At 43.4% G+C, this 24,320-nt stretch overlaps 1 protein-coding gene across 3 annotated transcripts in view; it reads left to right on the top strand.

The window, feature by feature from the left end:
- The first annotated feature begins 460 nt into the window (after positions 1-460).
- The window catches only part of RAPH1 (Ras association (RalGDS/AF-6) and pleckstrin homology domains 1), a 102,493-nt gene continuing 78,633 nt past the window's right edge, over positions 461-24,320 (top strand). For all 3 annotated transcript variants that reach the window (XM_075284275.1, XM_075284274.1, XM_075284273.1), the window contains exon 1: positions 461-908. The gene's annotated coding sequence lies outside the window, so the exon portion shown is untranslated. The remainder of the gene's footprint in view (positions 909-24,320) is intronic.

The raw sequence follows: 24,320 nt of genomic DNA, 5'->3' as shown, positions 1-24,320 counted from the left end.
TCTATGCGTTCGACAGGTGTCCGCTTTTTTAGCGGACTAGCTCTTCGCCTTCTGGGTCACATGTGGACCCAAATTACTTAGTTGAAGGCTAGAGTGACCCCAGTGTCAATTGTATTCATCTTGCCAATTTTATTTTTTTCCTTGCAAGGTAGATTGGTGGAAATCCTAGGAAATGTCTGCAATATCTGCAAGTCACAAGCAATCTCTACTTCCATAACAATATATTATATCTCAGGCTTTTGGATTTTCAGCGATTTTCCGCTCCCATACTGGCAGGTGAAGATCTAGCCTTATGGATTTAGTTATTTGGAGGCTTTTTTGTATCATTAAAAATATATGATTATTCCGAATTTTTGGAAATTTTGGGGGGTAATAAAGTGGAGATGGGGTAGTGTGATTGGAAAGTGGGGAGATAATGGTGAGGAGGATGAGCACTAGGAGAGGAATGGGAGGAGGTGACAGAGGAGGGAACGGCTGGGAACACCGAGCAGGAGAGGAAGCGACATTAGGGATAATGGAGCCAGTCACACCCAGCCAGGGAGGATCCCGTCAGGAAGGCCGGCACACACCGGGACTATAGCGCGGTATATACCGAGGAGGAGACCGGGCCGGGCACCGCTAATAAGCGCACACAGGCCGCGGCCCCACTGACAACACAGGAAGGCAGCGGCAGCATTCTCCGCAGAGAGATCCTGGATACAGCCGGGAGGGAGGAAGGGCCTTCCATCTCCACCTCCTCCTCCTCCCATCTCCTCCCCTCCCTCTCCCCCTCCTCCCCGGTGCCGCCGTCACTCTCAAGCCGGGAGCTGAGGGAAGCTAGGAGGCCGCCGGGTGTAAGCGCTGTGCCCGGGAGCCGCACTGGGAATACGTCAGGAGAATTCCGGGGCTGTGACTACACCGCTGCCGAGGTGAGAGCCGGCTGTGTGCCCGGGAAGATCCGCACCATGACAGGGGGCCTGGAGGGAATGATGAGGACAGAGATGTGCAGGGTGTGGGGAGGGGGCACATGGACGGACTGACTGACTGTATGGAGCCGGATTGTACAGTCACCATGCTATGATGTCATTCATACACAGGATGCCTGTAATGGGGCTCATTGTGCACTAGGGTGTGGGTATGGTGGGCACAGCTCACATGTGCGGCTGCAAGGGCTACAACATGGGTTACCTGCAGCTGGGGGAGGGAACCTAATCTATATGGATGCCCGGTGCCTGCCCGCCAGGGTGCCACAACTTATACCCCACCTGAGGCACAGCTGTACAGGTCACCCCATATGTATGGAGACCGCTGTCTATATAGACATATCCCAATATTACATGGTTACCGATTGTATTGGAGCGATCCTGTCACCACGTCTATGGCTGATGTTACTCCGATGTATGGATACGTCTATATAATCCTGAGCACAAACCTTGGTGCACCCCAAAAATCCTGCTGGCCCCTAACTTTATAGGCTACTTACAATCGATGTAAGAGCGGTTACTAAAGTCCACAGCGGTTTTATATCCTGTACTATGGAACACTGTAGGGATCATTCCATGTGAAAATCCGTCCAGTTTGTCATTTTCGTTGCCCTCATCTTATAACTGATAGCCACTGTTGGAGATCATTTATACATGTAAGACTTCATTTTTTGGTGCAATTTTTGGAACCAAAATCAAGTAATCAAGGTCATAAAAGGGGGAAATGTATGCGGGTACAGATACGCGTTGTATCAAATCTCGCACGGCCGAAACTCTTCCCACTCGTGGTGTCTGATGGTTACCTTGAAAATCAGAACGCACTTGGCCATGGTGGGTTATGTTTGCCTGTACCCTAAATGACAAACCTTCTTCTCTTTTTTTTTTTTTATATTCACGGTTTTTGGTGGGTTTTTTCCCCCCTCTTAAACTAAACTGTATAAAAAAAAAAAGCCTGAAGAAAACTTTGTAAAAAACAGTACGTGTGAATTTGCTCTGTAGTGACAGTGACTAGCAATCCCAAATGACCCAAAGCCATTCTTTTAATAGTAGTCTAGGATGGGGCGGCACAAATGCGTTGCCATATTATGATCTGTATGTATGACTTTGTCTATGTAAATGTTGGCTATCCATGGTGTCTTGCCCTGGGGATAGTGAGTTAGAGGCCGGACTGATTATACTAATGGCTCTAGCCTCTTCTCTTAGGGGAGTCTCGCAATTCAATTTGAGCATTCCCACCAGCCCCCCAGGGCACGTACTGGAGAACGGTTTGTGGGCCTATATATATATATATATATATATTACACTTCATATACCCCAAGGAATCAAACCAGTTAAAAATCCACACAAACCTTAGTGGTGTGATTCAGCAGTTAACATTTTATTTTAGCAGTCATCTTGTTGTAACATGCAGGATCTGAGTAAAGCTTCTTGCGTTCCAAGATTCCCTGTAGTCAGACTGGAGAATCTTGGTATTACTTGTATCTCCGGGTCATGTATTATTGTATATGTTTAAATATTAATAAATGTTAATTTTCCTCTGGATAGGGTTGATGTGATGAGATAGAGATGTTGCAATCTGCTCTCTGGAGGACGGTGTAGGATCTTGCAGAGCTTTGAGATAGATGAGAAGCAACTGGTCTCTGAATCTTATCTTCTGGATTCAATCAATCTCTCCTAGTTCCTCCATTATTAATTGTCTCCAGCTCGCTATTTGGCTCATGCCGGCTTCTTGTGTAATAATACATTGCTAAGTCACTCTGTAGGTATAGCATTGGCTGGGGTAGTTTTCTGGATATTTCCAAAACTTTTTCTTAGGAGGACGTTTAGGTTTGGGGTAATAACTAGTATGCATAGATGGTTATTATTGCTGGGCTGGATCGATGAGGGTGATAAGGTATAGATTGACGTGTATACTTTTCCTAGCTTCCTAAAATTCCCAACTCTCCTTCAGTTCTGCTTATCTATGTCATTGGCAACCCATATGGCTATTGTAATGGCCTAACAAGGTTTTCCCAGACATCCATTTGGTGAATTTGTCTAGTTAAGCCTTTCTACAGTACATCCCCTGCCCCCTTTACATTGCACAACTAGGTCTTTCAGGAGTCTGGGAAGACTTGAGTCACTATGCTTGTGGTTACTAAACTGGCACCCATGTTTGTCGTCTCCCCGGTTACTCTGAAAGCAATATGTGAACAAAATACAACTTGTATCTGTAAAGTTGACGAATCTCTATGGGTACAAGTCTTACACCTTGATATAGTAGGTGCACGGGCTGAGGACCATGACCCAGGGACATGGAGACACCAGAGAGAGTCCCTGTATCGTGTACCTCCACCGATGGCCCTGCACGAGGTATAATGCATTGTATATGTTTTGGCCCTTAAGATTGTAAATCGTTATAGAATGGAATACGGTAAAACATCTGTGTACTTTCCAGTTCAGTTACTGGAATTCATTGATTTTCTTTTTGATCACAATAAGGACTTCCTATTGGTAAAGTAACCAGTCTCCACCTCACCTGTACCCCGGCGTTTCCATCAAGTCTGTCACTTTGTTACCCCCAGAAGAGGAGGACTGGCAGGGGCAGCTTAACAATCACCATGTATTCTGCTACTAAATGAGTTGCCCCTATATATGATGATATAGTATCATGTATGTTATGACATTGCTCTATATGCAATTCTTAAATATCACATCAACTGCTATTTGTTCTCTGTTTTAACCCGGCAGCCAGCCTTAGGGGATAAAAGTACATACCTTTCATTGTATTATGTATTGTGCTATTACACTGCAGGCAGTATTGGTGACTTGTGTACGTTTTCACGAGGACATCACCTTATAGCAGTGTCATAAATGCGTATTACAGAGTGGTTCTATGCAGACACAATATAGAAGGCTGCCAATGGCTGGTGCTGCTTGCCTTGAATGGGTGAGTTCTTAATGCAGTGTGCAGAATTAGATTATGTCTCTATGAAAGCTTCCTATTGTAGTCTTTTTTTTTTATGACTTTGACTTAACACGATTATAGTATTTTCAGCTTAGTGTCAGGACGGAGGAGGGTGCCTCCTGAAGTAGTACTGGGCCCTTGTTTGGGCCTCCAGTTTGTTCGTTCTGTTTTCCACGGAGAATGCTAATAAGTCCATCTTTTGTATGGCTACTTTATAGTACTTCCTGGCAGTACGGTCTTTGATGTGCTTCTGTAAGGGCTTTGTTCTGTATATGGCATCTGAAATTCACAACTATTATAAAATGGCAACATCCATCTGTTAACCTCACAGATTTATTTCAACTGTGGGTCACAGAGCTGCCGAAACAAAACTTTTAGAGCCTAAAACACGTCTGTCGTGACAGTGTATCAGAACATCATAGATATACTTTGCACTATGAGGTGGTTGTATTTGTTAAAGGGATCCTATCATTGGATACCCCTTTTTTTCTGACTAACACGTAGGATTAGCCTTAAGAAAGGCTATTCTTCTCCTACCTTTAGATGTCTTCTCCGTGCCGCCATTCGGTAGAAATCCAGGTTTTCTGTGGTATGCAAATAAGTTCTCTCGCAGCACTGGGGGCGTCCCAATGCTGGGAGAGAACTCTCCAGCAACACCTCTATCTTCTTCTGGAACGACCTCTCCGTGTCGTCTTCAGTCCTGGCTTTCAATCTTCTAGGCCTCAGGCAGAGCCGACTGCGCATGTCCGGGCCACAAGAAAATGGCTGCTTACACCAGTTTACAGTGTAAGCGGCCACAAGAAAATGGCCACTTACACCAGCTTACTTCTTTTTTTCCACTACTAGCTAGCGGAAAAAAGAAGCGAGTGGCTCCCATTGAAGTCAATGGGAGCAGCGTATTTTGAGACGGATTCCACGTCAAAATCCGCTGCCAACTTGCCCCATGTGAACTAGCCCTAAGAGGTTCAGTTACATTTAGTATTGCTGATATTTGTCATATTGTAACCAATGTTTATGGGCATATCTGATGGCTTTCATGGTGGTCATGAGCCACATGTAGCTCCTGGTTTGGGGACTATTGGTGTAGGAATTGGGTTGTTTGCAGTTGTATGTCTGTTAACAAATATAACTTTAGGCAAAAAAAACACATTTTATGGGGAAAAAAATGCTACATTTTATGGTCCCAGCAAAATGAATGAGATTTTATTTCATCTTCTCCCTATATTGTGCCAAAAAATAAAAACACTTCAGGATATTCAGCATTTCTGAAAATGAGGCTTGTTAATTTTACCTCCTGCGTTTCCTCCTGGATTTAGATGATGGCTGCTAGGGCGTCAATGAGGAGACTGCAGCACTTACACACTACTCTTATTAATGTCCATTGCTCTTATCCATCATAGGATGAGTCCCACATACATTAATGGCAATAGAGTAACTGATGCAGACAGAAACAAACAGGACGGGCTTTCTTCCATTACGTTTGTTACTTTTCTGACTGAAGAAAGTTATGAATGCTGGAGATTTCGGTTTTTAACATAAGAAAAACATGACGAAAGAAAGCTTTGGTCACTTCTTTTTTTTTTTTGAATGGGACAGTGGATAGACTGTCTGCATTCATCACTCTCTTGCTGTTGGTGTATTGCTCTCTTGCTATGACAGATTAGAGCAACGGACATGTTTCACAATGGTGTGAACGTCCCCTTACCGGAGCACTGTGGCTATCTTAAATATCCGTATTGTGATTCCAATGGTCCATTTTCACCAATATCCTCATTTCCCTTATTATTGTGTTTAGGCAAATACATCTTTTGTGGATGGATGTTGTAACCGTCACTGTAATTCTCCATGAGGCTGATCCTCTTTTTTTTCCCAAAACTGGTCTCCCTGTGCCCATACACAGTATGTTTTCAGTAGATCCTACTGTGGGCCCCCTTAAAAGCATGTGAACATGTCATTGATGTTGCTCTATGAGCTTTGACCTGCTTCTCCAAATGAGGGAGCGACAGCGTTGCTTTTACCATCTGAGACCCTCAGCATCTGTCAGAGAAGTCTCCAATACAGCATTGTAAGCATAGTATCATTGATTTACTGTGAACGGCTAACCAAAGCATCCTGGGGTCAACTGCTTGAGAACACTGAAGACCTTTAGGCTGGGTTCACACAGGGTTTATTGGACCAGATTTTGACGCGGAATCCGGCTAAAAAAGCCGTTCACTTCCCGGGATTCTTCCCACTTGCGGAAAAAGAAGCGAGCTGTCCTTTCTTGCTGCGGACTCTGTGGCTGAATTACCCGCAGGCATCCGCACACGACACTCCCCCCTGACTAGGCCCATTCATTTGGGCCTAATCTGAAGTGGAATGGCGCAACTGTTGGAATGCCACAACAGTTGCGCTTGTGAACCCGTGTGAACCGAGCCTTAAATGGGTTAGAAAAGACAATAGTCTCCTTACTGATCCATCCCATTCCAAGAGGTTCCAGGTTCCCCTGGTTCCTCTTGACATCCAGGAAATCCTGGTCAGCCAATCACAGGTTACTATGTTTGGCTGGGCAGGTATTTCCTGTGTGTTGAGACTGGATCGGAAAGTAGAGACCAGCAGGGACCTGATGTGTGTCCTATTGGGAGTCATGGCGTGGACATCAAAATTTCTTAAAATTTTTCTATGTCAACCTGAGACTTTTACCTACAAATGTCTTCTGGGCAGCCCTTTTAAGTCGGTACTTTTATTGTACCATGGTTGTGTTTGCCTCTGGTTTTGTATTTGCTCCGTTTCACAGCGGTAATTGGCAGTTCACACAAGGCTCTGATATTGCGCCGTGTTTATATGACGGCCACTAATTTGCGCTTATTTCCAGATGAACGCTTCTGAGTGAGAATTTCTTGAGGACAGCCAGAGAGGCGGTGCAGACAGTGGAAAAAAAGGGAAATGATATGTTTATTGAAAATTAACAACTCATTACATTACCTTTTGGCCAGGCAGCACTAGAGAAATTAAATTCTCAGTGGGAGAGTCAGCGGGTCTATCTGCGACCAGTTTGCATGGCAGCCAGATTGTGAAATCATTCTCTCCTGGATGAGTCTGTTTTCGTTTTATTCTCTGGGTGAGTAGATTTTGGAAGTTGGTTGGAATCCATGCGTTTCACACATTTCATTTCAAGCACGCCAAAGAAGAATTATACCTAAAAGTGAAATCGGGCGAGAAAAAAAAAATCCTGTAAATATTCAGTTAGTGCTGTGCAAAAGATGTTTGGAGGTGAGGAAAAAGTGGTGCAAAATAGGAATTCTTTCATAAATAGAAGTGTTACTAGTTCATTCTTGTCGATTAACAAAATCAGAACGACGGAAAAATCGAAATCTAGACATTTGGTGTAACCTGGAAGTGATAATATGTTCCAATACAGAGCACTGATCTCTACATTATCCAGTCTGTCTGGGCTTACATGAAGAGACAGAAGGATTTGAGCAAGCCTACATTCACAGATCTGTGCTTTGTTCTCCAAGATGTTTGGAACAACCTTGAGAAACTATCTGCAAGTATATATAGAAGATTTGATGCTATTTGTAAGGTCGCCGCACCAATTATTAATGAGATTTAGATTTTTCTTTTATTCGTTTACTTCAGTAAATTGACAACAAAATATAAAAACTTCTATTTGTAAAAACATTCTTACTTTTCCCGTTTAAGGCCAGGGCACCACGGGAAAAATCACAGTGTTTTACAGTACTTGCAAAGTGGATGGGATTCGTGCAAATCCCATGGCCACTTTGCGGAAAAAATCGCAGCGCAAACACGCTTGCGGTTTTGAAAATCGCAGCATGTCCATTATATCTACGGAAACGCCGGCGGCTTCCCCATAGATATAATTGTAACAGAAAGTCCGCAGAGGAAAACTCTGTGAACTTTCTGTTCAAAGCGCTGCGGGAAGGACCGCGATGTGTTCACGCTGCGGTTGTTCCCACAGCGCTTTAGCACAGCTATTTTGATTGCAAATTTTGTTGCCGTTTTTTAAGCCAAAGCCAAGAATGGCGACTAAAGGAATGGGAAATATATAGGAGCTTCTTATACTTCTACCTTCTACTCCATCCACTCCTGGCTTTGGCTCAGAAAACCACAGCAAAATCTGCAACATAAAAAGCTGCGTTTTCGCAACGTATGGCCTCAGCCTTAGATAGCAGTTAATAGCCAATTTTCCCATCTTGGACAGCAGTTGATCCGCATGTGACCAGGTCTTAGATCACTTTCTGTTCTCTATAATTTGGCAGTGTACAGTAGTTTAGTAATAGTTTAGGGTATACAGCACTCTTACTTATGGCATATCGTATGTGGCTGTAAATTGGGTGCACTGCATACTGTTGTGGCATGCTATAGACTTTGAGTATAGTCACACGATGTGTCGACGTTCCGCTTGGAGTGCATTGTTTTGCTAATTGCTTGTTATGGAGCAGGTAAGTGTGAAGAGACCTACTGTATAAGAGGTTAATACTCCATGTCTTGTTAGGGTATCTGTTATCAAAGAGAAGTCACAAGCCAGCAGTTGTAATCTGGCATGTGGCGGGCCTCTCGCCAGCAGTAATGTGCTGTCCTTCACCCAGTCTTACAGCTGCTGTTCCCTGTGATCGGACTTCCAGGGCATAGTGCAAGATTGTTTTTCAACTGCAACTGACTGAGATAAGGTGTGGCAGGAATGCTCTTTCATTTCCCTTATCTCTGCTCGGCTGGATTTTCACACTTTTTTATTGTACGGGGTTTAGGTAGTGCTGCGAAAATAATAAAACTGACAAAAAAAGTAATATATTGTATTAATATGGCAAACTGTGTACTGTCACTCTCTATGACACTCATCTAAATACAGCCGTATACTTATACTGTAGGATATCTGGTTATATGGGTTGTCCTGCCAATGTGACAAGTCTGTGTCCTATTTGATTCATTTTATCGGGGTATCCTGAGTCCGAAGAGGAAATCCTCCATTTGCCAACCCCCTCTATCAGCAAAACCAATGGAGAAAATACAGTGAAATCATTCTTGTAAGAAGACCACCTTCTTATCTTCACCCATTTCCTGTGACAGCATTTCAGTTTCTGTATTATGTATACTGACCATCTTCTTTGAGAAGATCACGCCATAGAAAACCACTTTTCAATTCTACTTAGGATGGTTATCTGAGGAGTTTCATCGTAGAACTTTTCTTTCTTTCTTTCTCATTCTTTCTCTTCTTCCTTCCTTCCTTCCTTCCTTCCTTCCTTCCTCCCTTCCCTTCCCTTCCCTTCCCTTCCCTTCCCTTCCCTTCCCTTCCCTTCCCTTCCCGGCAACATTCACACAAAGAATAAGCTGCTGCAGAAAAATCTGCCTGATATACAGTAGCAACACCTTGGTAAGAATTTACCAAATGCTTTGAGATGAATCTGTGCTAAATCTGCATGGGAACTGATGTGCAGATCAGATTTTACCTCCACAACTTTATCATGCCGGATGTCGCCATAGATTTCACTGTATCTGATTTTGAGAGGTGAAATTGACAGAAAATCCTCAGCAAAATCTGAGTGAAATCTGGAAGCAACACTTTGAGATTTTTTTTCCAGCAGAATTTAAGAGCTTTGTGGACTTGGCAAGAATATCCCTGTCCAAATGGATCTGAATAAAGCTGGCATGGCAGGGTGCAGATCTGTAATAAGAGCAGCACAGGCGCCATGCTGGCGTACCTGAGCTCCCAGAATGACACCTTACTATCTGCAGCCAGCATAGATAGTTACTGATCACAATGACAAGATGTGAGGCTTTTCTGGTTTGTGCTGCATTGTCTTCCCCAGTATTGTGGAGCCTCATCAGAATGCATTACTGCAACTACCTCTTGTCTTTGCCCGTTTCTGTGTCACTGCTTTTTTTTTTTTCTTCCTTTTTTGCCCCATCATGCAATCTGGATGAAAGAAGAATTTTAGTGTGTGATGCTTTCTCCAGGAGATGGTTGCTGGCAGGAGTGTCAAACTTCACAGATCTGCCGGAGTGTTGAAAATCTCATAATGTCATGTTTTATTTAGCAGGAACCGTGTTTCTCGTTTCTCAGTGCCCCCTCCCTATGATGAAGGCCTGGATAGGAGGGTCTTTAAATATATTTGGGGGTTGCATATAATAATTCCCTAAATTAACACAATCATCATGCGGATAACACCATTATAAAGCCGTAGTGAAATATAATGGGGATTTTCTTTAATTGAAGCCTATATATGGGAAACTCTAAAGCTCAGTAACTAAAGTGAATGGGTACATTTGTGTTTGCAACCAAAAACTAAAATCTCGTATAGGTGAAATACCAAGGGCTGTTTCCAACTGTACCCAGGGCAATGCAGCCGTGCCGGTAGTTGTTGAGACGTGTTCTGCAGTTGTCACGTATGATGGACAGCACTTTTGCTTTCACAACAAAAACTTACTCGCGTTCTTACCTACAAGTAGATTGCCGTACTATAGTAGATGTAACAGGGCCAGTGAGCCTGCCGTAACCCGGTGGTCACAGTGACAGAGTTAACTCTTCTTTCTCTATAATTACTTGTGATCTCTTGGTTTATGTCCACATACGATGCAGATTTGTGAAAATCTGTGCAGAATTTGCATGGATGCATTGCAAAGTGCAAATCTTCAACCTAAATTGAGAAATTGCAGATATAAATCCACACCGTAGCTCAGTGTCCGAGCAGATTCCACAGTTACTGGAATACGCTGCAGCTTAAAATCTACAGTGTATACCTTCCGTATAAACGAACCCTTAAACTTATGGTTGGATTTGTCGACGGCCTCATGCTAGAGATGACTTGACTATTCTACACATTTCTATGAGTTGATATTTGGGGGGTTTTATATTTATTCCTTGCAGATTGTAGCTGGAGATTCACAGCTGCAGATTGCATAATGCATCTGAATGGGCTTTTCAACATCCTATTTACAGCCTATGGGAAAATCATCACAAGTTCTAGCGTTTGATATGGATATTTTGTTTATTTCACCCATTTCTATGGAATAGGAAAATCTTCTCAAAATGAAATGGAAGTGGCTGTTGCCCACATCTGCCTGAACATATTCATTATTCTATCTGTTCTCCTGGGGAAGCAACAGATCCTCAGGGGCCCCATTGACTATGAAGGGGACCATCAGGTGCCTGTTTTTTTTTTTTCTCTCCTGAAATTACCAAACCTAAAAAGTTTGACTTTGAGAGCAATTTTTTTTTGGTCCAGTGATTTCTATTTGACGCAGCGAAGAAAACTCTGATGTAAACGTAGCCTTATAGAAATTGATTTACATACAGTCCAGTGGTCAACGTGTAGCGGCATCATTTGTGACCGAGCATAAACCTATATATTGAATCCAGTCCGTTTTCCACTAGACATTACAGAAATGTAGATGAAATTTATAGCAAATCAGATATATACAATCTAAAGCATCGCCCTTCTAATCAAACAGGAAAAGTCTACACCCAGGAAAGCAAATAACCCAATCTTAGACCGTAGGACGGGTTCTTTATGTGTTCTTTTTGGGCAGATCATTGGCAATTTGTCATATTCACCATCCATTGGTATATGTTATATGCTGTCTGAAGTCATGAAGCATTTTGTGATGTCTAAGTAAATGATCCTGCCATTTTTTTTTTTGTATTTCTTCTATCTATCTATATATATATATATATATATATATATATATATATATATATATACTCGAGAATAAGCCGAGTTTTTCAGCACAGTTTTTGTGCGGCAAGACACCTGTTGGCGGCCACTGGAGCAGCGCTGCTGCCGGTAGGTGAGTGGTGAAGCAGCACTGTCTCCAGGACCGCCCCAAGATGTTTCCAGAGCATCTTCTCTGTCTTGGAAACATCTTGGGGCGGCCCTGGAGACAGTGCTGCTTCACCACTCCAGGGAGGCAGCGGGTCTCCACTCCAGGTCCCGCCCCCCCCCTACCGCTACATCACACGATAAGCAGCATAGTTCTGGGTGAAGAGGAGGAGGCAAACTTTTTGTTTGTTTGTTTTATAATAGGCCGATACCTGCTGGAGTATCCCCAGCAGGTAGCGGCCTATTTACCTATCTTCATGGGCCTGCTAACCGCCGCCCTCACTACCCCTAGTACTATAGGCCGCGGAGTCCGGCAGTGAGCAGGCCCGAGTCCGGGCCACGATCCCACTGCCACTATTATTATTATACTCTTGGGTCTTTTCACACCACCGAGTATAATAATCGAAGCCTCAGGGGAGGTGAAAGAACAGAATAAACACTGTTACTCACCTCTCTGGGATCCGATGTTAATCCTCGCAGGTTTTGAACCTGTATGGTAATATCCCAGACGTCACGTGGTCTGGGATATTACCATATAGGCCCAAAGCCTGTGCTAGCAGTACTATATAGGCCTGAAGACTGTGCTAGTAGTAATAGCCTGTTACTGCTAGCACAGGCTTTGGGCCTGTATGGTAATATCCCAGACCACATGACGTCTGGGACATTATCATACAGGCCCAAAGCCTGCTAGGATTAAAGGGGTTGTCCCATAACAAGGATCCTATCTATACTGCTTGTTAATGTGGATTTAAGACTTTTCCTAAATACACTGCTTCAGCAAAACTGCTTTGTTTGTCCACTATCTTAATTTATTCACTTCATTGTTGACACTGTGTTTCTATGGCCCTTGGGATTATCTGCTCATTTCCCAAGTGATGTAGCTGCCTGCTCTCAGGGGGGAGGGAGGAGGGGCTAAGTGCACGGGAGCGAGCCTGTGTCTGTAGCTGTTCCTGTGTCTGTGTCCTGTGACCTAGCTTCCTGCTCTCAGATAAAGGAGGGGGCAAATGAGAGCTGCTTTCTTATATAAAACAGTCTAAATCCTAGTGGGCTAAAGGACCTGGTCCCTCTGCTCACTAGGATTTAGCTTTCTTATATAGAGCAGGCTAAAAGCTAGTGAGCAGAAGGACCTGGTCCCTTAGCCCGCTAGGATTTAGCCGACTCTATATAGAACAAGCTAAATCCAAGTATCATAGGACCTTTGATGACATCACAGGCCCTTCAGTTGTCCCATAGGATCACGCTATGTGGTGGGCGGAGCTACTCACTAATGGGGGGGCTAAACTGGAGGTAGTTGGACAGTGTGTTGGACCAGGAAGAAAGAAGTCTTTGCAGCAGTGAAGACTGGTGAGCAAGGGACATGGGAATACCCCTTTAACATGAGCACAAAGTCAATAAGTTTTCTCAGTTTTTTTTGTGGTAAGATTAGGGGCCTCTGCTTATATTCGGGTTGACTTATACTCGAGTATATATATATAATTTTTACCTTCAGGTTTTATAATGGATTTCAGCTTAATAGGTTTGCTGTGGACCTGTCTGGCAATTCCATGTGTGAGAGCAGAGTGATAGTAGCTAAGCTTTGTGCTGTATAGGTTTATGTGATTTGGAGCAGGATTGCTGTGTGAATCGGATTGATCTGGGCTATAATATCATTACATGGATGTCAGATGTCTGTGGCATTATAGCTAACATTGTAAAAAACACGTGAGCAGCTTTTGTTAACGTATATACTATACATGACGGCGATAGTGATTAGGAGCCATGCTCTGTCTATTCAGGATGTGTTTACCTGCAGATGAAACCCTCTCTGGGTATAAAGCGCCAGAGTTATGCAGGTTGTGTAGTGACATGTAAGTGATCGCCCTCCGTACATTTTTATTGCTGTTGAAACCTGCATGGTACAACTTGTCATTTCTCAGCAATGTGTTAGAGCCAAGTTCACAACATTATATCACATTTTTCCTGCTCTCGTGGATGACCCAGATCACATATTTTAGTTTTGTTTTCCGTTCACAAAATTCACAACAGATTTTACGTACAGACGCTTATTTATGAAGTCGCACATTATATGTAAACGTGAATGTGTCTATTTAATGTTAGAAATGAACCGTAGCAGCAAGTTCTATTTACCTAGAATTATAGCCAAGTTCAATATTATTAACATGTGCAAAGTTATGGCAGCCAGTTGTGGTTCTTTTTGCAGAACCCCATGTATGGGGCGGCTAGAGTCCCTGTAGAAGTAACGCTTTGGAACAATTTCTTTCTATCATATGTAAAATGTGAGGCACAGAGAGGTACAATATGAACCATGTGCTCTGCTTCCCAACACTTGTCATGTAGGACTCTGTGAATGCCTTGCAGTATGTATGATCTGTGATATATACAAGCCCTGATCTTTGGCGTTCCTGTGCTCCAGTATTAAAATCTTCTCCAGTCAAGGACTGGTGTAGATTTCAGGTATAACTCGATCCAGTTTTCTAGCATGATATATAATAAATCTGATAAGCAAAGGCTTCCTTACCCTGCTTTGATTATTGGTGAAGATATCTATGGGTGACTCCGACTTTAAATATCAACATTCAATGTAGACAAATGCACAAGTGTAAAAATACTCCCAGCAGTTCTACTCTTAAAAGGGTTGTTCGGGACTATGACATTGATCACGTGTCCTTAGGCGAGATCATGAATATCAGATTGGTGGGGATCTAACACACAAAGAAGTTGGCTTAACCCGTGCTGCGCTCTCTCCAGACAGCTGATCGTCAGGGGTCCCAGCTGTCAATCTAATATTGATGGTGTAAAGTCTGTAATATAAAGTTAAATCATCACTGTTATAATGGCAGAGTGCCCCTTTAATATCTTTCGCTCTCCGGGAGGTATTTTCCTATATGGGTACCTGGAGAAAAGCCAACCTGTCTGACTGTAAATCTCCTGGCATCAGTAGCCCTTCCCCTTCCTATAAGGGTTTATTCAGATGGCTGTAATGTGTCTGTATAATTGTCTGTATTTTGCTCCAGCCAAAGGTTTAATGACCCAAACTAGTCATAAATCCCTACAATACTGGTCGTTTGGACCATTAGTCTCTGTTGGGAGGGGGTTTGAAGTACTAATATATAACGTATATACTATATAACACGGAGTCATTATAGCTGTCCTTAAAGGAGACCAGGGCGACAGGCCGGCGTTCTCAGCCATCAGCCAGTCAGAATTGACCATTAACTCCTATGTTCCCTGCAGGTTTAGTGTAAGACTGTTTGCTTAGCACACTTGTCTTCTGTTTCCTTTTAGGACTCATTTTTATCACGTTGTTGTAGTCCTTTCCTTCTGTAGGTTGCCATTTTTCGCCAGTGTTGTGTGATGCACTGTTTGGACTCTGGTTTTTTCTGTGTTAGCAGTAAGCCAATGCATGAAATATTTGGCAGTGGCTTGCTTGTTGCCGGTAAGGTGTCTGATAAGTGAAGATTGCAATCTCCTCCTAGTAACATATGCACATATTTATGGTAGCATATGTGAGTGTTCAGTGCCGGGCTGCCCTCTGTGCCTCTGGCATGTGCTCAGTCTGGAGCAGAGAGAAGCTCCTGCTGACTGCTCGCTGTACGGAAATGGAAAACTCTGGGAATACGAGCTGTCATCCTCTAATAAAATAAGCATTGATTTACGTCAGTGGCCACTGCACAGAGGTGCATTCAAGGGATGACTTGCTGGTTATGCTCCAACACCAAAATTATAGCCCATTAGGTCAACTTCTATCTAGTTAGTCCACTAGTTAGCTTTGTGTTTATTACACGATGGAATTAATGACGGCCAATTAGTAATAATCAACGTAAATTATAATTCCTTGGTCAACAATTACATTTAGTAATTTCTTGGTTATTTCTTACAAAGCTGGATGACGACCGATTTGGCCACCATTGCAGCTCTCGCACAGAAATTCATGCAATTCTTTCATTCCACCTTTTTAAATGGGTTGTTTAGTCCCAAGAATAGCCTTAAATATTGGGCTAGTGGACCTGCTGTATCAACGGGGTGCTGTTGGTCTGTCTCCCGAGGCCCATGGCAATAGTTGATATCACTGGGAGGCTTTACCATGCCTGGTCATTTCTATTTAGCATTGTGTGTCCTGCTGCTGTGACTTGTAAATGGAGATGGGGGGTTCCCAAATGTTGGACCCCTCTTTGATAACAAATTGCCCGAATAGGGTTTGATGGGACAGTCCATATAAAGCTGGGTTCACACCAGAGCTTGAATTCCGTTTGGGGTTTCCATCGCTAAACCCGCTTTATAAAAAGCAAAGAGAGAAACTTGCTTCTTTTTGGGCGGAAATCCAGTTGACTCTATTATAGTCTATGGGATTCGTGGGTTTTTCGGGTAATCGCGGATTAGGTTTCCACTCATGGAGTCCCCAAGCGAATCCCCCAAAAGGAAACCTGAACACAGGTATGAACCTAGAGTAAGTGTTTCTTCTTATGTCTTAGTACACCATTGTCTGGATTTGGGCACTTTTTCCTTGTCAGATTCTTGGTACGTTTATTTTCTTATAACTCTCCCCCATTGTGCTGAGGTGTAAGTTCTACATTGGGAGGATTGTGTTTGCACACCTGTGTTGTACATTGCCACTGCCTACCCTATTGTGTCCGGTTTTTGCATACATCGTGTCTGCACACAGGAGCGTCTTTGTCTTTTTCATTTGTTCTTCTCTTCTCCATAAACTTTTGAAGCAGTTGTGACAATTGCCTTGAAGTCGCAGTGCTGTCACATGGGGGCAGCTTTATTAGTCCTGTTACCTCAGTTTTCTGGCGTACAGTGGGCATCCGATAGGGCCCCCAAAAGGCATAGGGCCTTTGCCAATTTGAACACTGGCTGCATTTGGCCCGTGGACTGGAGTTTGGACAGTCATTTGGTCCCACTGTGAAAAACCATGTTTGTTTTATTGTTTTTTTTCAGTGACCCTTTCTATGAACAAGCATATCTTGCAATTGAAAAGAATGGTACGCTAACACCCACCCACACAGAAACCATAAGAGCTCCCGTTTGGCCTTCATCTGGTTATTTGGGGCCGCAGTAAACATTAATATTTATGCGAGGAAAAGGCCTAGTGTGCACATTGACTCACCTGGTTTTGGTTTGGGGATGTGATGCAGCAATTCTTGTGGTTCTCAGCCACACTGTATAAATAGGATTTCAGGAAATCCTATATAACGAACCACTATCCACAGCACACAAAACTCCCTTGTGGATATATATGCCCATGTATTAATACCATTTAGTATGTCCTGCGGATTGTGAAATTCCGCTTCCAGTATGGACAGTACCAGGGTGTGTTTCATGACTAAGTGATTTGTAATCTCTCCGTCACCTCTTGAAGGGATGGTTCATTGATGTATAAATGTGTTTGTTGGCAACTGTTGGGCATAGGACGGGATCAGCCCAGACGTGTGTCATGTTTTTATTGCCTCAAGCACTGGCTGTATGTAGATTTACTACAGAGCAAAATACAAGGGCAATAGCTGAAGGACTGCATTTAACTCTACAGATCAATCTCTAGGTCTGCTCTGATCTCGTGCTCTGATCTGTCTATACAAATAGTCCTCCAAACCCTCAGTAGTTTGACCATGAGAATTTTCATCCTCATTCAATAAGCTCTACTCGGTCATTAAAGGGGTTATCCACTTTCTAATAGCGATGGACTATCCTTAAGATAGGATCCAACACTGGGGATCCCTGCAGATCAGCTGTTCCCGTTAATGTTTACATGCTGGGTGCACCACTGCTCACTCACTGCACTACCCGTCCAAGTCTATGGGGCGGTGCTGTAACACCTAAAGCTACTATAGTGCATTGTAATCTACATTTGTTGAAATTTTATTTCTTAGTGGAAACCTGGTCAGTCTACATGCTCGGTGTGCTGGATCAGGAGTCGAACATCCTCATTGTTTTGTGGATAAAGTTGTATTTTATTCATTTATGAACTGCTGCTCATTCTGGGCCTAGGAGTCCGGTGGGCGGTCCTACTGACTGGCAGCCCTTACTTGTACGGTTATGCATGCACAGATCAGTCAGTCAATAAGTCAATGCCCACATGTGTCACAATGTCTTGTGGTGCTGTTTGTAGGTCAGCAGTCAGTGTCCTTATTTAGAATGAGGGTCCCATGTGGACAGTGACAGGGACAACCTGTGCTCTTTGTCACGTCGTGTGACATGAGCTGCAGCTGAGCCATAAAGCCTTGGTGAGGGTTCAGTGAAATCCCTCTTCCATCTTTAGGCCTTTATTGAGTGTTGATATGCTCGGGGACTTGGAGGAAGGCGTTGCCTCTTATTCCAGTAGCAGCTGCTATTTTGAAGCTGAAAGTGGCAGGAGACTATCCCAGACCAGGCGCGCTCGCCCTGCTCAACAGCTGCGTGCATTTATGGAGGACGCCCCAAATGCTGCTTGTGATGAATGCAGTCCTGAATAGTCTACACAGAACCAGGAGCACATACAGGAAGTCTAGACCTGGTATGTAAGGGGGCTTTCTTATTATAGGAATGGGAAATGTGAAATGTTTCTCATAACAACTAGTTCCCAGTGCTGATTTTAATGAGGCGACTTTATTTTAAAAGGTGGCAGAATCCTGGTGCAATCTACCACTGATATGGGAATGGAATCTGCACCCAAATCAGCATCAAATTCGGACATGTGAACTCCCCAAAAAGCTCTTCAGATCCATGAGAAAAACAATTTAGTTCCTATGAAAGTAAAAACGCAACAGACTCTACATCTAATTATGCAATAGTAATAATTGTATAATAATATTAAAAATAGTCATTTTATTTTGGTGGCCATAACTTTTTTCCTGACTCCACGGCCCTGCTGTCAGTGACTAGCTAAGGGTGGAGGAAGCCAGAGGAAGAAAACTATTTTTACATTGACCCGTGGTTCTCCTTGACACATACTGCTCATTTATCATAAAATTTTAAGAAATAGATGTTTGTTGGGGTATGATCCCACTTAATACTTACCACTGGTACCCGATGGGCCTCATTGAGTTTAATTGGATTCACCAAGATCCAACATGTAGCCCTGTTTTCCTGTAATCTCCACATTCATAATGGACCCTCCAATGCAAATGTGAACAGACCCTGTATGTTCACACTGAGGAAAAGGTCACGGAAACATTTTCCACCTTGTGAACATTCTGCGCAGCTAGCCACGACGGGATGCCGATGCAGCATTGGCATTCTGTAGTGGCATTCTTCTCCTGATTAGGCCTGAATGAATGGACCTAAACAGGAGCGTGTCTCTAGCCTTGGATGCCGTTGCTGAATTAGACGCGGAATCCGCAGCAAGAGAAGGCATCTCACTTCTTTTTTCCGCGTCAAAATCCGCCTGCAAAAAACTGTGTAAACCTGCCTAAGGCTGGGGCCTCACGGGCCGGAAACGCCGTGATTTGCCCGCGGCATTTTACAGTACTTGCAAAGTGGATGGGATTCATGCAAATCCCATCCCCACTTTGCGGAAAAAAAAGTGATTACCAAAACCGTTGCTGTTTTGAAAATCGCAGCATGTCAATTATATCTACGGAAACGCTGGCGGCTTTCCCGTAGATATAATTGTAACAGAAAGTCCGTGGAGGAAAACTCGGTGAACTTTCTGTTCAAAGCGCTGCGGGAAGAACCGCAATACGTTCACGTCGCCGTTGTTCCCGCAGTGCTTTAGCGCTGCGTTCCCGTCCCATGGGCCCTAATCCTAAGGGTCTGTTCGCACAATCATAGGAACCTGTTCACATGATCATTTGTTCATGATAACTTTCAGGTGTGAACATGTCTATTTATTCACGGCTTGTTTGTCGTTGATCTCCTCTTTTATGTAGGCAACACGAAGATTGGCAGCACTGCCTGTCATGTAAACAAGTGACGTGCTGCCGACAATACTGCACATTGTATGGGGATGTGCGATACACATGTCACCGGCAGCCCCATGTTAATGGCAGTCTGGGACAGACTGAATACTTGTAGCTGTATTGCATTGCTGCTGGTTTTGCTGTAATGCCATTGGTGATATAGAGTTGATATTAATCGGTAAGCATCGGTGGCCCCTGCATTGAATGCAGCCAGACTCATTTGGCCAATTGTTCTAAACCTATCAGACCCAGAAAATACTGGCACCTATACCAATAATATACTGGATTTCATTGCAATACACCCTATTTCAGTGAAGACCCTTGAATGGTGTGATGTAGAAAAATAATCCAGAGAGCCTGTCATAACCCCAGTACGCTGGCTATAGACATGAAGGTGACAGTCCAACTGTGAAAGTTGTTCACCAAGTATAAATGCTATTGTTAGGTTTTGTGGTACTATACTGATGGCGTCCAGCCAGGTTTGTAACATCTGTCAGAACAAGCATATGACTTGCTAATATTTTTCTCTATCTCGCTCTATAACATAGTAGTTTATCTGAGTAGTCTTGAAATAACAGCTGAAAATATTTTACAAGTTCTCGCCAACATTCCTGTTCCTGAGCCAGTAATAACTGGAGTCTGGATTATTATTATAACCTAGCAGCTACTTACAATGAAACAGTCTTCAATTACTCTCTAAATACTTGTCTTTTCTGCTACATCTAGGGCCTGTAGATTTGTTCAGAAGACGCTTCTAGTTTATATCGAAAGGAAAAATATCACTGTAAAGCTTTTTAAAGTGACACTCCGGGCAAATGTTCCTGATTAGTAAGGAGGACTTAATAGGCTTATTAAGGGTAAGTTCAGATGGGGTTTTTTTGGTCAGGATTTTGAGGCCGTATCCGCCTCAAAATCCTGGCCAAAAAGACGGCTCCCATTGAAATCAATGGGAGCTGCTCGGGAGTTTTTTCCGGGGGCCGTTCTTCCGGCTCCCGGGAAAAAGAAGCCAGATTCTCATTGTTCAGGCCGAGTCGCCTCCCGATTTGGCCAGAAGACACTCCCGACTAGGCCCATTCATTGGGCCTAATCCAGAGCGGAGTTTGCCGGCTTTCAGTCACGGCTACCGGTTTTTGGACCAAAACCTCTGGCTCAGGTTCCGGTTCAAAAAACCCCATCAGAACTTACCTTAAGAGTTCAATGCCTATGGGTTCCTACTGGTCTGCTTCTCTAGTTACTGGTGACAGCCTTTGATTTCCATGTGTTCGTTCACAGGGGGGGGCGATTGGCGGATTTTGGTCCTGATTGTGACTTGGGAAGCTGCGTCACAATAGGGCCAAAATGCGCCTGCCGCAACTGTTGCGGCTTCCTTCAGTCGCGGCTTCCCTCTCCGGAGTAGGCTCAAATTAATGGGCCTAGTACGGAGGTTGCTGCCGCCATGCGGATGCTGGGGCTGAATCAGCCGCGGAATCCACCTGAAGAAACGGCAGCTCGCTTCTTTTTTCCGTGAGCGGCATGAAAAAAGATCACTAGCGGTCTACATAGACCTGCATTGTGAGGGGGCGGATTATGATGTGGATTCAGTGCCAAAATCTGCCCCCTCTTGCCCCGTGTGAAAGAAGTACAGACCAGCAGGGACCTGGTAAGCATGCAAACAGGAGCACCATGCTGCTTCTTTTTTTTTCTGTAGATGTTCTCTAGCTATAGACTTGTCTGGTCTTTTACGGTTTCCAGTGCTAAATTGTATGATCTAAGTTTTTTGTTCAGGCTCTCTGTTTTAGTAGGGGCACACTGCAGAGATTCCCAGTAATGCTTGTAGTATAGGCAAATATCCTGTATAAGGGTGCATGCACACTACGTAACGCCGGGCGTGTATGAGAGCCGTACACGCCGGCGTTACAGCAGGGCTGCCGAACACTTCCCATTCACTTCAATGGGAGCGCTCGTAAACGCCGCTGTTACGAGCGCTCCCATTGAAGTGAATGGGAAGTGTTCGGCAGTCTGCTGTAATGCCGGCGTGTACGGCTCTGATACACGCCCGGCGTTACGTAGTGTTCATGCACCCTAAGAAGATATTCTGGCTGGCATGACAGATATAGGGCCATCAAGTGGTATTTGTGTGTCTTAAGCCTGCCTAGTGTAAGTTGCCTCTGGTTCACATACAGTTAATTAACACATGAAGGAGCGGCTGTCAGATAAAGCTATGCTAATAAAAAGTAAGCACTGCCAGCAGGAGATGGGAGCCAGCCAAATCTGTGAAGATCACTCCACTTGCACTGTCATTTGACACTTCTCAAGAGATCATACACTTCCCTTTTATCTTGGCTGTTTGCACATGGAGGGCTAGCTAGATATGTGTTGTATGACTGAAGGCAGGCCGCACGTGTGTGTATGGTCACTGACTCTTCAGGTGTAAGAAGTTGCAGCATGATGTGTAGAAGCGGGTTTGCTTGTATTTCTCTTGTCACTTCTCTTACATCTCAGCTGCTTCCTTTGTAAACATTGTTTTGGCTTTGATGTTTGTGAAAGTTTCTCTTGTGTAAAGAAACTGAGTGTGGTGAGATAGGAAAGTGAGCATCTTATTGGGGTAGGAACATGTCTGCATGGCATCACAACTAGCTGGGTGGTTTTCTGTTTACAACACATCCTAGCTTTCCATCAGACGTATACATAGAGAGAGTTGTGCGTGATGTGTACCTCTGGCGAAGGGCTCAGGCATTTGCCATTATACGTAGGTATATAGTGGTATACGTTTCTATACTCCACCTTGGCTCCCACCTCTCTGTGTACAGAAGTGGAATCAACTAGGCTTTCCATATACCAAGAAAAAAAGGTATACTAATCTATACAAGCCTGACAAAGGCCAAACGGAAATTGTTCTGGTGAGTGAAAGCCAGTGGACCTGTTAGAACTATACACCATAGCCTTGTATATACACAAATATATGGCAGAAATACAAGCAAAAATAGCCTTGCTTTATGTTTGGCTTGTACTCATACTTTAGTATCAAGCAGTACGCTCCAGTATTGTTTCTCATGTCCGCAGATGAGTTAAAAACACCCAAAATTATATTCCGACACCTATACAATATACTTTGGTACAAAGTGCAATAACTATCCTGCAAGTACCTCAGTGACCGGGGGATCAGCCACTGCCAACAGAAACCCATGTCCGTGTCAGAGTTATTTTTGCAAATGGCACCATTGTAAAATTGGTGCTATATTTGTCACTGTCCTTGGAGACATTAGAGCACCAAACACTAGTGTATAGATGACAGCACCTTTATAGAAGTTTTCTAGAGAAGCCTATGGGGAAAAAAACATCAGAATAAAACTATATACCTGGAGCATGCTGCTTAAAACAGACAGTACAAAAACCTAATGCATTTTATAATACGCAATATATTTAAAAATCTCTTTTGACCACATGTTAAATGCCTGCCAATATAAAACTCTTGAAAGTATTCTAAACCATCCTTACAACGGTGCCGCCATTACTTATTTATTTTTGCCAGACTGAATGACTTACGAGGTTTGCTTTATGGCATTGCATAGAATATTGGAGCCGTTCCTGTAATACATTTGCCGTGACATATGGACAGTTATCTGTTTGGCTGACGGTCATCCTTTTATCCGCGTCGCAGCTAATGTGATAATATCGCAGGGAATGAGTGAAGATGTCACGTTGTGCATTGTCATGGTTCATTTTGCACAAATTCTCTATTGAGATCTTTGTCATAATATTGGAGATCAAGTCATGTAATGGTGTTTGGTTCACATCAAAGGGTTAATACTGCTTGCGTGGTAAAATTAGGTACTCTAAAGAAAACGCTATTGTCCATGAAATTTTCTAAAATAGTTGATGGCACCTACAATTTTTCTTTGGAGAATGCTCTCGTGGAAGATATTTACTGATAAGGGGCTTAAAGATGAAGTCCAGGGTTTTTCAGCAGCAGCTACTGGAAAATTTCAAAAATTAAAATGGTCGGAGTTTTTGGGTGCAGTAGTTGCTGGGGAAGGGGAGGGGGTGTTTTGGTTGTCTGTCTGCCCCTTCCCTGAGCTTGAGGACTGGGTTTTTTTTCCCCCCACTTGGAATTCAGTCTGGCTGAATATAGGGGTTCTGCAGTGCTCCTATTAACCCCTTCCCGATGGAACAGAAGCGCTGCAGATCCCCTATATTCAGTAGACCGGGCACTGTCAGACACAGGGATACCTAATGTATATGAGTGTCACGGTCATTTTCTACTTTTATATGTATTCTAGGGAAAGGAGGGATTTAAAACTTTTATTTGGTTAATATTTTTAAAGCTTCTTCTTTTTCACAATTTTATGGGAGATTCTATACATTATTGGTCATAGACCCCCCCCCCCCCCCTAAAAAAAAAACAACAACAAAAAAAAACTTGCTTGACTCAAGTATAAGACGAGGGGGGCTTTTTCAGCACAAAAACTGTGCTGAAGAATTCGGCTTATACTCGAGTATATACGGTAATCAATAATTTACTCAAGAAGTCAAAGATGTCTTGTATTTAATGTTACATTTCACTACGTTTGTTCTATGTAGCGTAAGTATGGATAAATCATCAGATTGCTGGTCATATCAGAAAATGTTTGTCTAGATGAGACCACTCGTCACACCCATTTACAAAGAAAATTTTCAGTCCATTGATGAAGGATCGATGGCGCAAAAAATGTTGTCATTTTGTCTGGTGGAAATT

Source organism: Leptodactylus fuscus, chromosome 8, assembly GCF_031893055.1.
Source record: "Leptodactylus fuscus isolate aLepFus1 chromosome 8, aLepFus1.hap2, whole genome shotgun sequence".
Taxonomy (NCBI): domain Eukaryota; kingdom Metazoa; phylum Chordata; class Amphibia; order Anura; family Leptodactylidae; genus Leptodactylus; species Leptodactylus fuscus.
Note: the sequence above shows the minus strand (reverse complement) of the source record. Positions and strands in the feature narration are given on the sequence as shown.